Consider the following 19,134-nt stretch of genomic DNA (forward strand, 5'->3'; position numbering starts at 1 on the left):
GTCGCTGCTCTGGATGAAGGCATGCTTCTCCTGCTGTTTTAGTTAATTTTGTTCCGAAACATGTACCTTTCCACCATATGATTGGGTCTAGTTTTTCAATTGATTTTACAACGTATGCTTTTCCAAAAAATCCCTCCTTCGACCGATAGAGTGCTAAATCTGCCATTATTTCAGCCGAGTCATCACCATATTTTAAAGTTGCTAAATATCTATAAACTCAGTTTCCTCAACTTGTTCTTCTCTGCTTAAATGAACACCATTCTAAATATTTGCACGTTAATATAGCACCAAAACAATAAATATGTACTGACACTCTAAACACCCTAGCTAGTGGTTCATGGGATTATAATAAAGTAATAAAAATAATAATGTTTAGGATGCAAAAAATGTACACATTTTAATGTTTTTTTTTTTTTTTTCGGTTTTTGTAATCTTTTTTACCCCGAGAATATTCTCTTGAGAATATTCTCTTCTTACATCACTAGGTATGCACATATCTAGTGAAGTGTGGATTATGAACCAGCAGAAAGAAACGAAAATATAAATTTGGGAAATACTTATAGTACATTCTTTCACGGTTTTTGCTCTAAATATTAAAGAACCGCTTGGATTGACACGAAATTTGGATACGTATAGCTTACACGTCAAATAAAAAAAGTGATATTGTGCCGATGTGTGCTTTTGCCCTGGGGGTGACTTTCACCCCCTCGTGGGGGTGAAAAAATATATGTCCAAAATAAGTCCGAAAATGGGTAAACTGACTAATTTTAAGTAACTTTTGTCCTATAGAGCTTTTTCGCCAAGTCAACACTTTTCGAGTTATTTGCGAGTGAATATGTTCATTTTTCAACAAAATAACCACATTTTTAGACGGTTTTTCGCAAATAACTCAAGAAGTAAGTATTTTGTCGAAAAAACAAAACGTTCTTAGCAAAAATATAGCCTATAAAAAAGTTAAAAAAAATGGTGTACGCGTTAGGTCTCTGGATCTAGTAGAATCAAAGTTATAGCCAATGAAAAATAGATTCATATTCACCAAATTTCAAAAAGAATATTTCGACGTGAAATATCCAAAAAATTAAGCACTTTTTGGAGAAAACCCATTTTAACTTTTTTAAAGTGTTTAAAAAAAGTTTTATTTATGATTTTAGAAAAAGTTTCTAGCATTAAATTTAAGCAAGTTACGCTCAAAATAAAGTTGGTCCCTTTTGTTTTGGCAAAAAAAAATCGGGAAGACCACCCCCTTATTAGCAACTTAAATGAAATTAATCGTTACCGCTCCAAAATTATTTTACTTATGTTGTGTTTATATGATCTGTAAGTTTCATCGATTCAAATTGCGTATTTTTGAAAAAATTTGGTTTCAAAGTAAAATTTTTAAAAATTTTAATTTTGAAAGATATGCTTTTTTTCAAAATAACTTAAAAATTGTTAGATACCAAAAATCTCGGAAAACAAAAAAAGTGAGCATTGCTTTTCTGAATATCATGTATTTTTTTGTTTTTCTGTTAAACAAAAATTGATTAAGATTTGGTGTTTCTAAATTTGCATACATTCGTGATCAGTGACTCGTTCAACCCCTTTTAACTACAGTCCTTTCAATAATAAGGACTTTGAACTGATGAAACTTAAAGATCATATAAGCAATATATACACGAGTTAAGATACTTGTGAAGTCGTAACGATTAAGTTCATTTAAGATACTAATTAGGGGGTTATTTTCTCGATTTTTTTACCAAACCAAAAAATGGACTAACTTTATTTTGAGCGTAACTTGTTTACTTTTGATGCTAGAAATTTTTTTTATAAAACAAAAATGAAGCTTTTTTTAAACACTTTAAATAAGTTTTAATGAGTTTTCCCCGAAATGTGCTTCATTTTTGGTTATTTCACGTTAAAGTATTTCAATTGGAATTTGACGAATATGAACCTATTTTTCATTAGCTATAACTCTGCTTCTACTAGGTATAGAGACGTGATATATACACCATTTTTTTTAGTTTTTTACAGGCTATATTTTTGCTAAGAATGTTTTTTCGACAAAATACTTACTATTTGAGTTATTTGCGAAAAACCGTCTTAAAGCGTGGTTATTTTGTTTAAAAAATGAACATATTCACTGGCAAATAACTCGAAAAGTATTGACTTAGTGAAAAAACTCTATAGAACAAAAGTTACTTAAAATTAGTCAGTTTATCCATTTCCTGACTTACTTTGGACGAATATTTTTTCACCCCCAAAAGGGGGTGAAAACCACCCCCAGGGCAAAAGCACATATCGGCACAATATCACTTTTTTTCTTTGACTTGTTAGCTATGTGTATGCCAAATTTCATATCAATCCAAGCGGTTCTTTAAAATTTAGAGGTTTTGCAATATTTTACCGTTAAAGAACGGACTATTAATGGTGCTAAGAAAAAATTAGAAAGAATACAGACGTTAAAGCGTATTTGGAGATTCACAAATAAAGAAATCATGAGGATGTATGGAAAACCAATAAATCCGGTACAAACGATTTCCAGATATCGGATATCGAAACGTCAAAACCGTGAAACGTAATTATTATTACAATCAAATTGTGGTTTAATGTCGTATAAATAATATTTATCTTGAGATATCAATAAGCAATTTGTATTGTAATCCAAATAATCACTAGTAAGATTAAAAATGGCATCTCCGCATTACTTTCCCAATAACGATATTCGCAACCAATCGAGATAATGTTAATTTTGCAAGAGCTAATACACTCTGGAGGTTTTTAGAATATTCTCTTACATAAACGTTTATTTATCATGACAAGCATCCTCACGAATGTTGTTTAGTATACGCTGAAAAAATCCTGTCGTCACGATCCATTTGCACCAGATACGCTGCTGATCTCGATTTTCGAATTTTTTCTAGCATTTAATAAATACCATTATTAAAACTGGTTAGGCTTATACAAAGGCATATACAGAAGACTCAAGGTGGGTTTAGAAAGGGCACGTACACCCAGATGAAAAATTCGATCAGAAATCTAACACGTTTAACCCATTATTGGCCAAGCAATGAAAAAATAATAGTAAAATATTTGTATAAAATGATCCATTTTTGAAGAAGCATTACTATGTCAAGCTGTGGGAAGCCTTGAAAGACCTGAATATTGACAACCACCTTTTGCAGATTATCATAGAAATTTACAGGAATAATACAGTACAAGTAAGAAAGGGAGAGATATTGTCGCACTCCATTAATGTCACAAAAGGCCTTAGACAAGGTTGTAGTATGTCTCCTCTTTTGTTTAATTTGTATGTTGAGGCAGCCCTTAGAAGCCGAAAGAAGAGATGTGGCGGAATGGGTATTCCAGTTAATGACAACACCCTTTTCTCTTAGTTTTGCAGTTGATCAGGTCGTGATATCTCGGGATGCTTTTTATTTAGAATTTATGATAAAAAATGTTGTATCATGAGTATCAAAGTGGGGACTGCAAGTGAGTCTCTAACAAAAACAGGTGACACCGTGATTATGACAAGCTCTTCTGAACAACAATTGCTGCTAAACAAAACAAACAGTTTCTGTGAAAAATATGGACTAAAAATGTATATAAAAAAGACCAAATATATGATAATATCTAAGAAAAGAAATATACAAACAAACATATAATTATTATTTGGGAAATTTACCGATAGAAAAGGTTGATAAATACAAATACCTGGGAACCTGGATTTCAGTCAAAAATGATCAAACAACAGAAGTAAGGACTAGAATAGAAATAGCAAGAAATGCGTTTGTTAAAATGAAAACAATTCTCTGCAACAAAGACCTTAGATTAGAACTGAGAGTAAGAGCTTTGAGATGCTACGTGTTCTCGATACTGCAATGTGGACTTGAAAGCTGGACATTGAAGCAAGAACATAAATAAGCTATAGTATAGTGAAATGTAGAAATGTGGTGTTACAGGAGGATGCTTAGAATAGCATGGAATAGAACAGCTTAGAATAGCACAGAAAATAAATAACACGGAAACATTGCTAGAAATGGACAAAGAATACGAAATACTCTAAATACAATAAAAATAAGAAAGCTACAATATCTGGGAAACGTAATATCATGAGGGGACAGCGATATTAACTGCTAAGACTGATAATACAGGGAAAGATAAGGGAAGGAAGAAGTATAGGAAGAAGGAGAGTGTCCTGGTTGAAGAATTTAAGGCTGTGGTCTCCAATAAATGCCGTAGGTTACGTACAGCGTCAAACCAGGCCAGACGTTGCATACACTGCCTTTGTCAACTGTCTATATCTTATAGTATTAGTTTCGAACGTCGCGTCGGATTATAGGTCTGGTCCCGCGTATGAAAAAAAAGTTGATTAATAGCAAGCTGAAAATTTTTTAATAGCTTAAGGGTGTCTAGTCGGACAAACTTTGATGTATGGGAACACTGGAACAGGGGAAGTTTCAATTGTGGAACAGGTTAAAAATTTGGAACGTCAGACTAAGAAGACGTCCCATGTATTTTGTCGGACAGAACTTCCAATTAATTTGTTACCCTTTCATTAACCTTTAATTACACGCGCTGGCGTATTTTGTACGCCAGATATAAGAATTCTACTGGAAATATATTTAAAAATTTAATTTTTGACCTTGCTTATTTTTCTAACCTATCACTGGAATGTGCTTTACAATTTGGTTTTAGTTTCGTTATAATCGGCGTTCTGGAAAGATCGTAATTTACATTTTATTATTTGTTGTTTCCGGTGGTGGACAATATACCCCAGGATTATATTACTATAAGTCGTAATATAAGTAAGTACATATTTTAATTGTTTTTTAGTCATTATGGCAAAAAATATATTTTTCTTTGTAAACAATACTTTTTCTCCTGTAGAAAATCACATTAAAAAAAATTTTTTATTAGTAATTTTATTTATCATGGAATCCAGTTATTCCATGATTCCAGTTATAAATCCCAATTGGCTTACTGAAAAGGAACTTGCAAGTATTCACTGATGCCGAATAAGGTTTATAACAAACAACTAAGTGTATTTTTTCAAAAAAAATTAAACAAATCCGCTGTTTTTAAGTGTATTTTCTTGTGGCGTACAAAGTACGCCACGCGTGTAGTTATGTTATAACTTGATGCGCGGGTAGTTAAAGGTTAAACTGTCCTGCAAAAATCAGACTGCTATTTATCACTAACTGGGCATTTTAATGAGTGGAACCATAGAGGTATATATTAACATAGAGGGAGCCTACCTTCCGCGCTTCCTGACGACAAGATCTCATGGACTGGTTTGCGGTATCTCTTTCTAACACATTGTATCGAAAATCTATGATGACATTCAGTGTGAATATAGGCACGGAAGAGGAGGACAACTGTAGCAGCTTTACTATGCGTAAGAGTGAAACAGCACTAATCCAAATAAAAAAGATGGTGTCGTCACTTCGCTCTGAATGAGACTCTCTCTATGCTAATATATAACTCTATGAGTGGAACCCGTAGAACATGTCAAATGACAGGAATTATGACAGGTGACAAATAGCAGTCTGATTTTTGCATGAGAGTTTAATGAAAGGGTAACAAATCAATTGGAAATTCTGTCCGACAAAATACATGGGACGTTTTCGTGGTCTGACTTTCCAAATTTTTAACCTGTTCCACAATTAAAACTTCCCCTGTTCCAGTGTTCCCATCCATTAAAGTTTGTCCAACTAGACACCCTTAAGCTATTAACAAATTTTCAGCTTGCTACACTGGGGTGCAAAATTAACTGGACACCTTAAAAATGGGTCATTTTTGATGTCTCGAATTTCCTAAACCTGTTGTCCGATTTAAGTGATTATTTTAATATATTATAGCCTGATTATTTAGCAATATCGCTGTAATAGTATGGTTGCTAAACAGTTAAATTTTCATTCTATACCGGGTGTATCAATCAAACTGTGTTTTTCTCAAAGTTCGCATCACACTGTGGAATATTCTAGCATTTATAAAATACTGAAATTAAAATCCAACTATAGCCTCATGTTTTCTTAACATTGTGTTTTTTTATTTATTCGCATATGTGGGATAATAAAAAAGTTAGGTACTTTAACAACTAGCCATGTTTTTCATCAATACAGCGTGTTTTAAAATAATAATTGGCAAACTTTAAGGGGTAATTCTGCATGAAAAAATAATGACAGTTTGCTTTATCAATGATATGTCTGCAAATGCTTCGTTTCCGAGATAGGGGGTGTTGAAAGTTTTCTTACAAACTGACGATTTATTATGTATTGACTTAAAACCGGTTCAGATATGCAAATGAAATTTGGTGAGTTTTAAGAATTAGTTATTGAACATTTTTTGACATACAATTAAGAATTTAATATTCACCATTGGCGCGCATACGGGTAATATGAGGGCTTATATTACCCGTATGCACGCCAATGGTGAATATTAAATTCTTACTTGTATGTCAAAAAATGTACAATAACTACCCCTTAACACCTACCAAATTTCATTTGCATATATACACTGGTTTTTAAGCAATAAATAAATATCAGTTTGTAAGAAAAATTTCAACACCCTCTATCTCAGAAATGAAGCATTTGCGGACATAGGTTTATAAAGCAAACTGTCATTATTTTTTCATGTAGAATATTACCCCTTAAAGTTTGTCGCACTTATTTAGAAACACCCTGTATTGATAAAGAACATGGCTAGTTGTTAAATTTCCTAACTTTTTTATGGTCCTACTTAAGCAAATGAATCAAAAAACAAAATGTTGAGAAAACATAAGGCTATAGTTGGGTTTTAATTTAAATACTTTATAAATGCTAGAATATTCCACAGGGTGATGCGAAGTTTAAGAAAAAATCACAGTTTCATTGGTACACCCGGTATGCAATAAAAATTTACCTGTTTAGTCACAATATTATTACAGCGATATTGATAAAGAATAAGGCTATAACATATTAAAAAATCACCTAAATCGGACAACAGGTTTAGAAAATTCGAGACATCAAAAATGACCCATTTTTAAGGTGTCCGGTTAATTTTGCACCCCAGTGTATTAATCAACTTTTTTTATACGCGGGATCCAGACCTATTACGAAAACGTCCCATGTATTTTGTCGGAAGGAACTTCCAATTGATTTTTTAACCCTTCCACTAAACTCATTAAAAATCAGACTGCTAGTTATCACCAACATAATTCCTGTCATGTGACATATTCAACATGTTGGACTTATTAAAATACTTAACATTTTTGTCGGACTAACATTTTTTCATGTACTATATAACGTTGGCTGTCGACTTAAACTTAAAAACAACCTACTAGTTTTCACAATCATAAATTTGTCAGGTTGACACGTTTATGAACAAATTTTCAGCTTGCTATTAATAATGTTTTTCGGTACGCAGGATCCAGGACTATATAATACAAAACTACGAAATAGATTTTGTTTTTTTTTATGTTAACATAAATCCTATCACTTTTTAAAAAGTTTCTGAAATTGTGATTTTTTCACTTGCTAGTTCTAAAAATTTCTCAGACCTTTTTAATCATCATATAAAAACATCTAAATCCGATGAGGCATACGTGGCTTACCTATAATATGTACTAGGAAAAGCGATCAATAAGATAAACAAAAACATGTAATGGAAAGCGGAAACTCAAGGCCAAGAGAATAGCAACGTCTGGGAGTGACGTTGTTCAGCAAAAAATGCATGTAATTGTTATCACCTTTTAACAAAGGGTTTTTTGTGACAACGTTCGCGAAAACATATAAAACGATATCTATGTTCCTGTTCAGTTATTCATTAACATTAAACAATAGGCACCGTTATAGTATTAAATTATAAAAAAGCGTTGCTCAATTCATGCGTCATTTTTCTGTATTAGTTGTCACACTAGCCCCAAACTTAAGATGAATTAAATTCTTCTTATAGTGCCGTCTTCACTAATGAATAGTGTGACCAACTTCAGTTCAGTCGAATCCGGGACAAGGCTGAAAAAAATACCTGAAATCCGGGACTTTTCAATGAAAATCGGGCCATTTTTTTTTTTCAGAAGACGGTAATTAAAATACAGAAACGAACAATAGTCCACCGTTTTAGTTTTCGTAGAACTATAATATCACGATATAAAATGCATGCGTTTTGGATGTGATATTAGTATTACACTCTAGAAATTGTCCACTTTTTTTCGTCCCACCAATTCAACTTGATGAATTCTTAGAAGAATAACGTATTCAAAATAGAATTTTACCAAAACGTTGAAAATTCGGATGGCCCGGAAGCCTTGTCCGGGACGCCGGGACACGACTTCGTAATTCGGGCAATGTCCCGGATTTTTCGGGCTAGTTGGTCACACTACTAATGAAGGTTTGCTATACTGCCGTCCTAAGCCAAAAAGGCGCATCTCAATATTGTAAGTTTTCGAGTTATTGCGATTTATCGGTTTTTCATTACAGCACTCGTATTTATTTAATTTTTGAATTTTTTTTTGTTAGTTATTTGTAGTAATGTGTTTGAGTAATAAATAACTTTGAAGTTTTATTTGTTTAGAAAGTGATTTTTAGTTAAAAATGAGATGCGTCTATTCCGCTTAGGATTTTAGTACAAATTTCAGATACGTCAAGAAGGATATTGCATTTTGCTAATATTATTATTATATATTTGCTAATATTACAAAAGAAATGGACACCTTTATTACATACTTTATAAACAAAGGTTTATTGAAAGTGAATAAATTTAACATATCAGCTTACAAAAAAATACTAGCATTTTAGTTTGAGTCATCGTCTTGGGAAACTGGAAGGTCTTTCCAAAACTGAAGCCTGTTGTTCTTCATTATTGCACCGAGGTTTTTTATTATTAACTCTTTTTTTTTTAGATGAAATTCCTAGGACTTTTTGTTGTTTTTTTTTGGGGGGGGGGGCAGTATTTTATTTTTTGTAATTTTGGCAGTAAGAAAATCAAGTGCAATTTTTGGACCATCGAAGTCATTTTGGTATGTCAACATATGGGAACCCCTTTGGACAGATACCTGGACTATTTCATTTACATATGGCCGGGGGTTAATTTTACTAAGTTTATATTGCGAGGTGTAATCCTCCCAAAGAAAAAAATGCTGTAACTCCATTGGCAGAACTTCAGTTTGCCGTGCGGATTGTTTTACGGCTTGAACAAAATCTGCAAAATCGTATAGTTTGTTGCCCATCTTTTTCATTGATAGTTCAACTTTGTGATGAAACGAATCCGCGGCCATAAATGTATGGCCGGGCTCGAAATATTTTATAATAATTTCATTAGCATTAATTTCTTGGGAATTAACAATGAAGAGCAAAAATGAAAAGAATGACCAATTCTTATTTTGCGCAGAGCAATTATCAAGCCATAATGTTATTTTGACAGCGTCTCTCTTCACCAGGAAAAATTGGTAAAATGTACTTATTAATTCATCTTTACTGCGTTTAAACAAGGCGTCATGCCAAACAGCGGCAAACGTTTTGTCATTCTTTTTTTTTGCCAATTGGTACAAAGCTCTCATTGTAAACTGTTAATCTGTTGGTGAAAATTGCAGTTTTAAATGTTTCCAGTCTTGGCAGCATAATAACTTTTTCAAGATCTGCGCAGTATATAATCTTACCTGGTTCTTCTGGTTGACTACCATCAGCTCTGTAATTTTCACGCGACTTTGTTGCTCTGTCTATACAGGGTGATCAACTTCTGTGACAAAGTCCAATATATCTGTTATTATAAAATATATGAAAAGAAGTTGTTAATAAAAGTTATAGATACCTTTAATGTACACATTTTAAAATTAGTGAGAAATATACAGGGTCCTCCATAACACGGTGCCAAACTAAAGTCATGTTTTTTTAAATGGAACACCCTGTATTTTATTTAAAATCTGGTTTCTCTACATTTTTCTGATTAAAAAGATATAACACTTGTCTAGGGTTATACTGAGTGTTTCAAAGTTATGAGCACTTTTATCAAAAAATCATACTGATTTGATCGCCCTGTATGACTCTAACAGTATAATATAAACTTATTTTTTTACTGCTGTTGACTGTCAATATTAAAGTAGTTTTGCAACAACGTGCAATTTTTTTATCACTATACAAATTGTATACAGGGTAAGTCAAAATGCAAATAAAAGATTTTCTTCATATTTTTAAATGGAACACCCTGTATTTTATATTACCATCGAAAAGTTCTTTCATTATACTTGCATATCTTTTAAATATTCCCTATACCTAAAGTTATTAGTTTTCGAGATATTTTAGTTTTATTGTCGATAACTCATAGATACGTTTATTACAGTAAATTAATTACCCATAATATGAGAAACCTCCAATGAGTTTGTTAATGATAATTAAAATTAGACTGCATTTCATTTTTTCTCCAATTTTATGGTAAATTATATACAATAACGACAATTTTATATTTACTGACAAAATGATATTAATTTTCCGCGAAGAAATGGAAACTATAAATTGCTGCAAGTTTTTGTTTAAGGTGGCTTTGAAATAATTGACACAAGAACTGTCAGATGTAATATTTTAAATATCTGTACGTTTTTAGTTTTGTTATTGATTATAATGGTTTGCCATATTGTTATAATTGTTACCCAACAATGAATTTTAGTCGTGAAGAAATGACAGACATGATATGGTTTTTAGGAGAGTGTTTCAAAAACTCATTAGTTGCCACAAGAATTTATAAGGAATGGTGTCCACAGCGTCAGCAACCAAATAAGATAGCATTTGACAACTTATTAGACAGGTTTAATCGTACTGGCTCTGTTTATGAAGCAAAGGAAAAAACAAAATTCATTATTACGAATGAAAATTAATTAAATGTTTTACTGCCTGTTACAGAAAATCCTCATACAAGTATTCAAAATATTACAAGAGAGCAAGATATAAGTTATGGATCTATCCAGAACATAGTCAAGAAAAACAACAAGCACCCATATCATATACAAAAGAGTACAATTTTGTCAATGGTCACAAAAACAAATAGTTATACTGAGAGATTTTTTTGAGTTTGTCCTTTTTTTTTGGAGACGAGGCAACATTCCACAAAAATAGTAGTGTAAACAGACACAATTTTCATTATTATTCCACAACCAATCCGTACTGTGCTCAGACACATAGTCAAACAAGATGGTCCTTAAATGTTTGGGGTGGAATCAGAGGCAATTACGTTATAGATCCTTCTCTCTATGAGGAATCGGTAAATGGTGAGGTTTATTTAAATTTTCTAGTGAATCATTTACCTATTCTACTTGAAAATGTACCATTAAACAACCGCCAACATATGAGCCCCTGCTCACCACAACGCACTTCTCAACGATGAACTATTTCCTGAAAGATGGATAGGAAGAGATGGGCCAGTTCACTGGCCACCCAGATCACCAGAATTAAACGAAGGTGACTTCTTTTTTTGGGGTTATATTAAAGACGTAGTCTATAGGGCACCTCCAACAATAGTTGATGATATGAGAGTAAGGTTTCAAAACGCCTTTCAAAGTGTCACACAACAAATGCTTACAAACATCTGTAGGTCTTTTTAAACTCGTCTCCAGGCTTGTGTAGACGTTTTGGGAGGTCATTTTGAACACCTTTTATAACATAAGAGGTACGATGAACATTTTTCTTTATTTAATTTAGTTTTTTTAATAAATTTTGATAAATTAAAGTATTGTTATTAATAACTAAGTAATACATGTTGCTATCAACAATAAAACTAAAATATCTCAAAAACTAATAACTTTAGGTATAGGGAATATTTAAAAGATATGTAAGTATAGTGATAGAACTTTTCGATAATAATATAAAATACAGGGTGTTCCATTTAAAATTATGAAGAAAATCTTGTATTTAAATTTTGACTTACCCTGTATAGAATTTGTGTAGTTATAAAAAAATTGTACATTGTTGCAAAACTACTTTAATATTGACAGTCAAAAGCATTAAAAAAATAAGTTTATATTACACCGTTAGAAACATACAGGGCGATCAAATCAGTAGAGGAAAGGATGCAAATATGGGCTACCCATTTTGTTTTTCTTTGTAAAAAAAGAATAAAGATTCTGTTTTATTTCCAAAGGTATGTAAGAATACCTACATTTAGTTATTTATAACCTGCCCAAAGTTCAAATTGATTAAAAAATATACAAGTGTTTTAAATGTACAAATAATGAAAAATTGTACTTTTGCGCCGTTTGAATAATGATCCTAAATATGGGCTACCCCGAAAAATGTGTCTTAAATTTGTGTGAAGTGAGATAAATGCGTGACAAATATATTTTAATATCTAAAATACAAAAAATACATCAAATAACCCATATGCTAAAACTATTTGCAAACGTCACACACATATTCTTCTTTTTCGGCCCCAGCGCACTCGTTATGTGCCCACAAATGGCACAGAAGCACTTGACCCATATTTCACCAAGATTATACTCTGAAAAAAGGGCTTCGCAAAACATACACGTTACGTCAGCTGCGTCTTGTGGAGGCTGTGTAGAAGGAAACTCATTGTAATCACTCTCATCATCTGCAGGCACATATTCCTCCTCATCCTCGCTACTAGAACCCGATTTCTTTTTTTGGTTCTTTGTGACTTTGTTAACCTGCTTACGTTTTCCTTTTTGTTTTCTTTTTCTTTGCCTTTTCCTACTTCGTTTTGCCTACATTGCTACATTGTTCTAAATATGGGCCACTAGCCCATAATGAAAACAGAGGCATAGCCCATATTGTAAACACGCTTGCTTTGCACAACAAAAGAAGTTATGTCTAAAAGCAGACAATTTGAAGAAAACTCATTAGCATATATCAAAGACTAATAATAGAGCTTCAACGTGACACAGACGTTTTTTTGAAATTCGTGTTTATTTTTAAATACTGGAATTTATCAACTTACCCGAAAAAGTTTTGACACTCGCACCAACCGATAAACAATTATTATAAACTGGGAAATATCTACCACAGTGGCGACATCGCTACGGTGATAGTTTAACTTCGTCAAATACCGTTTGCAATAGTCAAAATGTAGAGATCTGCAACGAATAGCTGTGAAACCCACCTAGCCCATATTACAAGACCAGCCCATATTTGCAGCCTTTCCTCTATGATTTTTTAATAAAAGTGCTCGTAACTTTGAAACACTCAGTATAATCCTAGACAAGTGTTATATTTCTAGAATCAGAAAAATGTAGAGAAATCAGATTTTGAATAAAATACAGGGTGTTTCATTTAAAAAAACATAACTTTGGTTTGGCACCGTGTTATGGAGGACCCTGTATATTTCTCACTAATTTTAAAATGTGTACATTAAAGGTGTCTATAACTTTTATTAACAACGTTTTTTCATATATTGTATAATAACAGATATATTGGACTTTGTCACAGAAGTTGATCACCCTGTATGTTTTTTCCAACTGTTACAGCTATCACAGGTTTCGTCAAGATTATCTTTTGTGTGACTTTTATCATGTAGAGAAAACTCTTCACAACTTTCACATTCTTCGTGTCCAAGATTTGCTAACGAAATATTCATTTTCTTAGCTACTACGCGGTACTTTTCATAAGAAATTTGTATATTGGGATATTTAATTAGAAAATCCTGATGCATTGCCGCAAAAGTAAGGTCACTCGGAAGGTAAAGACGTTGGGGAGCATGTTCTCTCCGATAATGTGAGATAGTTGGGTTGTGAGAATTAATATGATTACGAATCACTTCATCGTCTTTTCTATTTGAGGTTGCTTCGTGCATCTTAAGTCAGCCACAGGTACTACAGAATTATTAGCATTACGCAATGCTGTACGGATAAATTTGTCACTTTGTTTATTAAAGCCGAGAGTTGTCAAAAAAAAGACCTTGCATACATTTTCAGATGTTCCTTTTTCATTTTTAAACGTATAGTTATAAGTATTATTTCTTTGGTAACCGAGATCACCTATTGAAGTAGTTCTCTGTTTCACAGGTTTCGATGAAACATGATGTAAAATAAAAGATTTTCTGTCTTTATCATTTGAAATTTTCCAAAATTCATTGTTCAAAAATTTTCTTCTCTCTTCTGATATCTTCAACAGACATTTTTTTAAACAATCTTTTTCACAACCTTCTTTAACGCTGTGCTTTTTCGCAAGTGACTCATGCTTAGCTTTTTTTCTGGAACTTACTGATAATTCGAACTTCTTTCTTTTTCGAACCGTTCCCTTTTTAGTGTATTGAACAACAGGTGTGATATTATTTATTTCAGTTCCGCCGGGTTCTACAAAATCGTCAGAATCCATAACAGGCTCGTCTTGAATAGGTTCATGCATAAATTGTGGCTCGGCTGCTTCCGTGATTTGAGCACATAATTCACTCACTGTTTCCAACTCAACATTTTCTACTTCTGACGTAAGGGGGCATAAGTCTGCTTCTTCAGGAGCCTCAAAGTGAACTGGCACAAAAGAACTAGAAATATCGAGAAGAACTGGACTTTCCGATTGGATGTGTGTGGCAGGGGCAATTGCTGTTACACAATTCCCAGAGTTTATGTCGTTATTCAAATTAGTGTCGTTATTAATATTAAGTTCTCCACTGCACTCACTTGCCGTGTCGCTACTACTATCAATCTCCGAATCAGGGTCACTCGGATAATAATCCAAATCTTCGGAAGCCTTTCGGTTTTTATTTTTTTCCTTGGGTTGGAATGCTTGTTTAGTTGCCTTGTTCATCGCCAACATGATCAGTTTTTTTCCTCGAAATCCTTGTGTACTGTCCATTGAATCTGAAAGGACAGGGCAGAGTTAGTGCCTTAGCCTAAGGATAAGGCCAGACACGCGATAATTTACGGCGCCGTAAGAGCCGTAAAATCAAACGCGAAAATGGGTTCCATGGTGAGAGTAGTAGATGGCCAGACTGAGCTGTAAAATATCGCGCAGCAACATCGAACGGGCGCATCTTCGGGTTGTGTCGCAAACGAATGGACGAATTCATTTTATTAGCCGTCGCGTAGTGTATGAAACAAAAAATAAACACCAAGATACCTAGTATGCAGTGTACTGAACGAAATTTGTAGCTCATCTAGCCACACCAACGACCAAAAACCTGTATTTACATCTCGCGACACGCTCCGTATTTTACATCCCCGTCTGGCCATGCTTTTTACAGCGCTTACTGCTCTTACGGCGCCGTAAATTATTGCCTGTGTGGCCCTAGGTTTAAGTATTTTTAATAATAAAAACTATTTCTGGATTCTTTAAAGATGTACACCTTATTAAACGTAAATAGTAAAAAAGACGAATAAACAAAGACAAAAGTGCTGCTCAGACAAAGACGGCCGCGCATAAGCTCTTCATTATATATTCATAACCTTAAAATATAATATGTTCCGCCTCTTTTGAGGTATGCTTAAAGTATGATTCTCCCTAATTTTATAGAAATACCTTAAAACGTTATTAGTTATTAGTAACTTTTTACTTTATCGATGTCTCTCTATTATGAAAATCCGATCTAATTGAATAAACAAAATTAAAAATAAGTACTTACCTGTCGAAAGGGTCTTGTAGCCGATATGTCTTTTGTTAAAACTTTATAATAGGCACTGTATTTAGTTAGTCTCACAGTTTATCACTCCGATAAAACAAATTTGTTGAAACAACGATTACAACAATTCACATAAAAGTTAGGTTATAAACAGCCGATAACAGGTGCTCGTGTGTTCTTACCACCACTAACTCATTACACAGAAACTACGATGTAAAAACATAACTAATTTGGACGCATCTAAATGCCCACTGTGCTTAAAATTACCAAAAATCCTAAGCGAAAAAGGCGCATCTTTGAGAACCGTCATATTCGCTTGGGAAATTGAGATACGTCGAATCGGAGTAGGATTTTGTATTTTTTTTAAGATGCGTCTAATTTTATTACCAATTTTTAGGCACTTTGGAGTTAAAATGCGTCTTTCTCAGTTAGGAAATTGGTTAAACATTGTATTTAGTGTCCTTAAGAACCATAATATAAAAATCGAAAAATTTTGAGATGCGTCCTTTTGGCTTAGGACGGCAGTATAATCATTGCAAATTCGTCTTAGACCAGGGCGCATCTGTAAAAATATTAGTACATTTGGACGTTGAGAGGTGACTCAAATTTTTTTGCAGAAATTGCTTGAAAATAACTCAAATAATAATATTTGAGTTATCCTCCCTTTCAAAAAGGTCCGGAACGTTGTTTAAATAATCAAAATGTCAAAAAATGAAGGCAAAATTCGATTTTTTTCTTCGTTTTTTGATTATAACTTTAAAAGTATTCATTTCCGAGAAAAGTTGTACAGACATAAAGTTGCGTAATTACATTTCCTACAATATAGAATTGGTTAAAAATTTAAAAAATAGTCACCCTTGTTGCAAAATAGCAAAAATTGCGAAAAATCCATACAAAAATAAGTATTCGCATTTTACGTTTTTCAACCATTTATGCTACACTTAGGACTTAGAACCTTCATATTTGACCCAGAAAAACTTTATGATACAGTAAAACAGTACTGTAAATTTCATTAAGATCGGTTCAATAGATTTTGCAATCCAGCTTTCGCAAAAAAAAAATCATTTTTTCAAAATGTTACAGGACTGAAAATAAAGCAGATAGCAAGTTGAAATTTTTTTGCGTATAGAAGTGTACTGTACCTTTCATTTGCAATTTGTCAAATTAAAATCGATTAACTACCACGGCGTCAGGAATTTTTTTAAATGAACATTAATTATTGGTGCTACGCGCAGGACAGCGGATAGTTTGCTCTGATTGGGCAGTCCAATGACCTTTGATAATGATTGCTACATTTTAATTTCTATTACATTTCGATATAAATAAATAAATTTGTTTATTGCAAAATAAAAACACATACTCTATCTTTTGAAATAACACTTTTTTTAGCAAAAACTTTCTTTGTTCATATATTTTAACTTAGAGAATAAAAGTTTATTATTTTTAAACATATGCAATTGTTTAAACAATATTTCACAAACAATAATAAAATTAGTTTGATTTTTGTGGAATTAAAATATTAAAATACAACAAAATATAGAGTAAGAAAATAATATATTAGATAAAGATTGGAAGAAATTTTGGTGGAAATCAACTTGTATGAATCGAACACCGCTGTCCTGCGCGTAGCACCAAAAATTAATGTTTATTTAAAAAATTTCCTGACGCCGTGGTAATTAATCGATTTTAATTTTGCAAATTGCAAATGAAAGGTACAGTACACTTCTATAAGCAAAATAAAATCAACTTGCTATCTGCTTTATTTTCAGTCCTGCAACATTTAAAAAAATGAATTTTTTTTGCGAAAGCTGGATTTCAAAATTTATTTTGCAAAATCTATTAAACCGATCTTAATGAAATTTACAGTGTTGTTTTACTATATCATAAAGTTTTTCTGGGTAAAATATGAAGGTCCTAAGTGGAGCGTAAATGGTTGAAAAACGTAAAATGCGAATACTTGTTTTTTTAGGGTTTTTTTCGCAATTATTGCTATTTTGCAACAAGGGTGACTATTTTTAAAATTTTTAACCAATTCTGTATTGTAGGAAATTTAATTACGCAACTTTTATGTCAGTACAACTTTTCTCAGAAATGAATAGTTTTAAAGTTATAATCAAAAAACCAATAAAAAAATCGAATTTTTGCTTCATATTTTGACATTTTGATTATTTGAACAATGTTCCGGACCATTTTGAGTGCAGGGATAACTCAAATATTATTATTTGAGTTATTTTCAAGCAATTTCTGCAAAAAAATTTGAGTCACCTCTCAACGTCCATCTCAAAACAGATGCGCCCTGGACTATCTTTATCTTCTGCTTTTTTTAAAAGCGCCTGTGTGTTTAACCCGGTCCAGTTACGAATGTTTTTCAGCCATGATATTTGTCGTCTATCAGGACCCCTTTTTCCTTCGATTTTACCCTTCAAAATTAGCTGCAACAACCCGTACTTATCATTTCTAAGTATATGCCCCAAGTATGCTGTTTTTCTCTTTTTAGTGATGGTCAAAAGTTCTCTGTCTCTTCCCATTCTGTGCAAGACCATTATTTCGTTCGTAATATGATCGGTCCACGGTATTTTCAATATTGTCCTAAAAAGCCACATCTCAAAAGCTTTCAGCTTTCTCATTAAGTCAACATTAACTGTCCAAGCTTCGACGCCATAAAGAAGAATATAGTGGATATAACATTTTACCATGCGATATCGGATTTGCAGATTGAGTCTTTAGTTACTCAGAAATTTCGTCCGTCATCTTCAAAAAGGCTTCTTTTGATTGCTCTATTCTTGATCGAATTTCTGACTTCGGATTTAGATCTTCCGTAATCCAGACTCCTAAGTATTTCATTTTGTCCACTTGCTCAATATCTTCATTTTTCGTGTGGATCTTTGTAGTGACTTTGGTCCTCTTACTGATAACCATGGTTTTTGTGGGTGGGGCCAAGACCTATTCTTCCTAACTTTCTGCACATTCCTTCCATCATCTCTTCGATCTACACCTCATTCTTTTATGCTCAATACGTGTCCAATGCCATCTTGTCTTTTGCGCCGTTTTCATCATTTTACCCTGGAGTGTAAAATTTACCGGACACTCACAGATTTTTATGTATTTATTCGTTTTTAGTTAAAAACTTGTTTAATTGTTTTTAATTTTATTTAAACGTTTTTATTATTTGAACCTATTTAGCTGATTTTTGTGAACAACAACAGTTCTACACAGACTTCTTGTTATTAATGTGAAGTAGTGTAATTAGTAAACAGCATTATTTTAAGTTTGTTTACTTTGATATGTTACGTGTTTACAAGTTTGGTTTTAGTTTTTTTCCTTTCTCCAAGTACAGTGTTGATGTAATAGAAATATTTCGGGAAACAAAACAATACACCAGGAGGCCAGGTCAAGGTAGACGAAGAACCAACGTCAAGTTGAAAATAGATTGAAGAAGAACTGGTGAATGTGATCATTTCCTTAGAGGCCTATACAGATCTTGTAGGGCAATTTGAGAGGGCAATTTAAACGCTTCAAAGGTATATTGAACAATGTTTGGAAGATCATGTAGTACCGTTTGTCCCATTTGTTGGAGAAAACTTTTGTCTGATGCAAAATAATGCTCGTCCGCACATT

At 32.8% G+C, this 19,134-nt stretch overlaps 1 protein-coding gene across 6 annotated transcripts in view; it reads left to right on the forward strand.

Moving 5' to 3' along the window:
- Positions 1 to 19,134, forward strand: part of LOC126884820 (ankyrin repeat domain-containing protein 17-like) — a 247,095-nt gene that overhangs the window by 98,341 nt on the left and 129,620 nt on the right. The window lies entirely within an intron of this gene.

This window comes from Diabrotica virgifera, chromosome 5 (genome assembly GCF_917563875.1).
Source record: "Diabrotica virgifera virgifera chromosome 5, PGI_DIABVI_V3a".
Classification (NCBI taxonomy): domain Eukaryota; kingdom Metazoa; phylum Arthropoda; class Insecta; order Coleoptera; family Chrysomelidae; genus Diabrotica; species Diabrotica virgifera.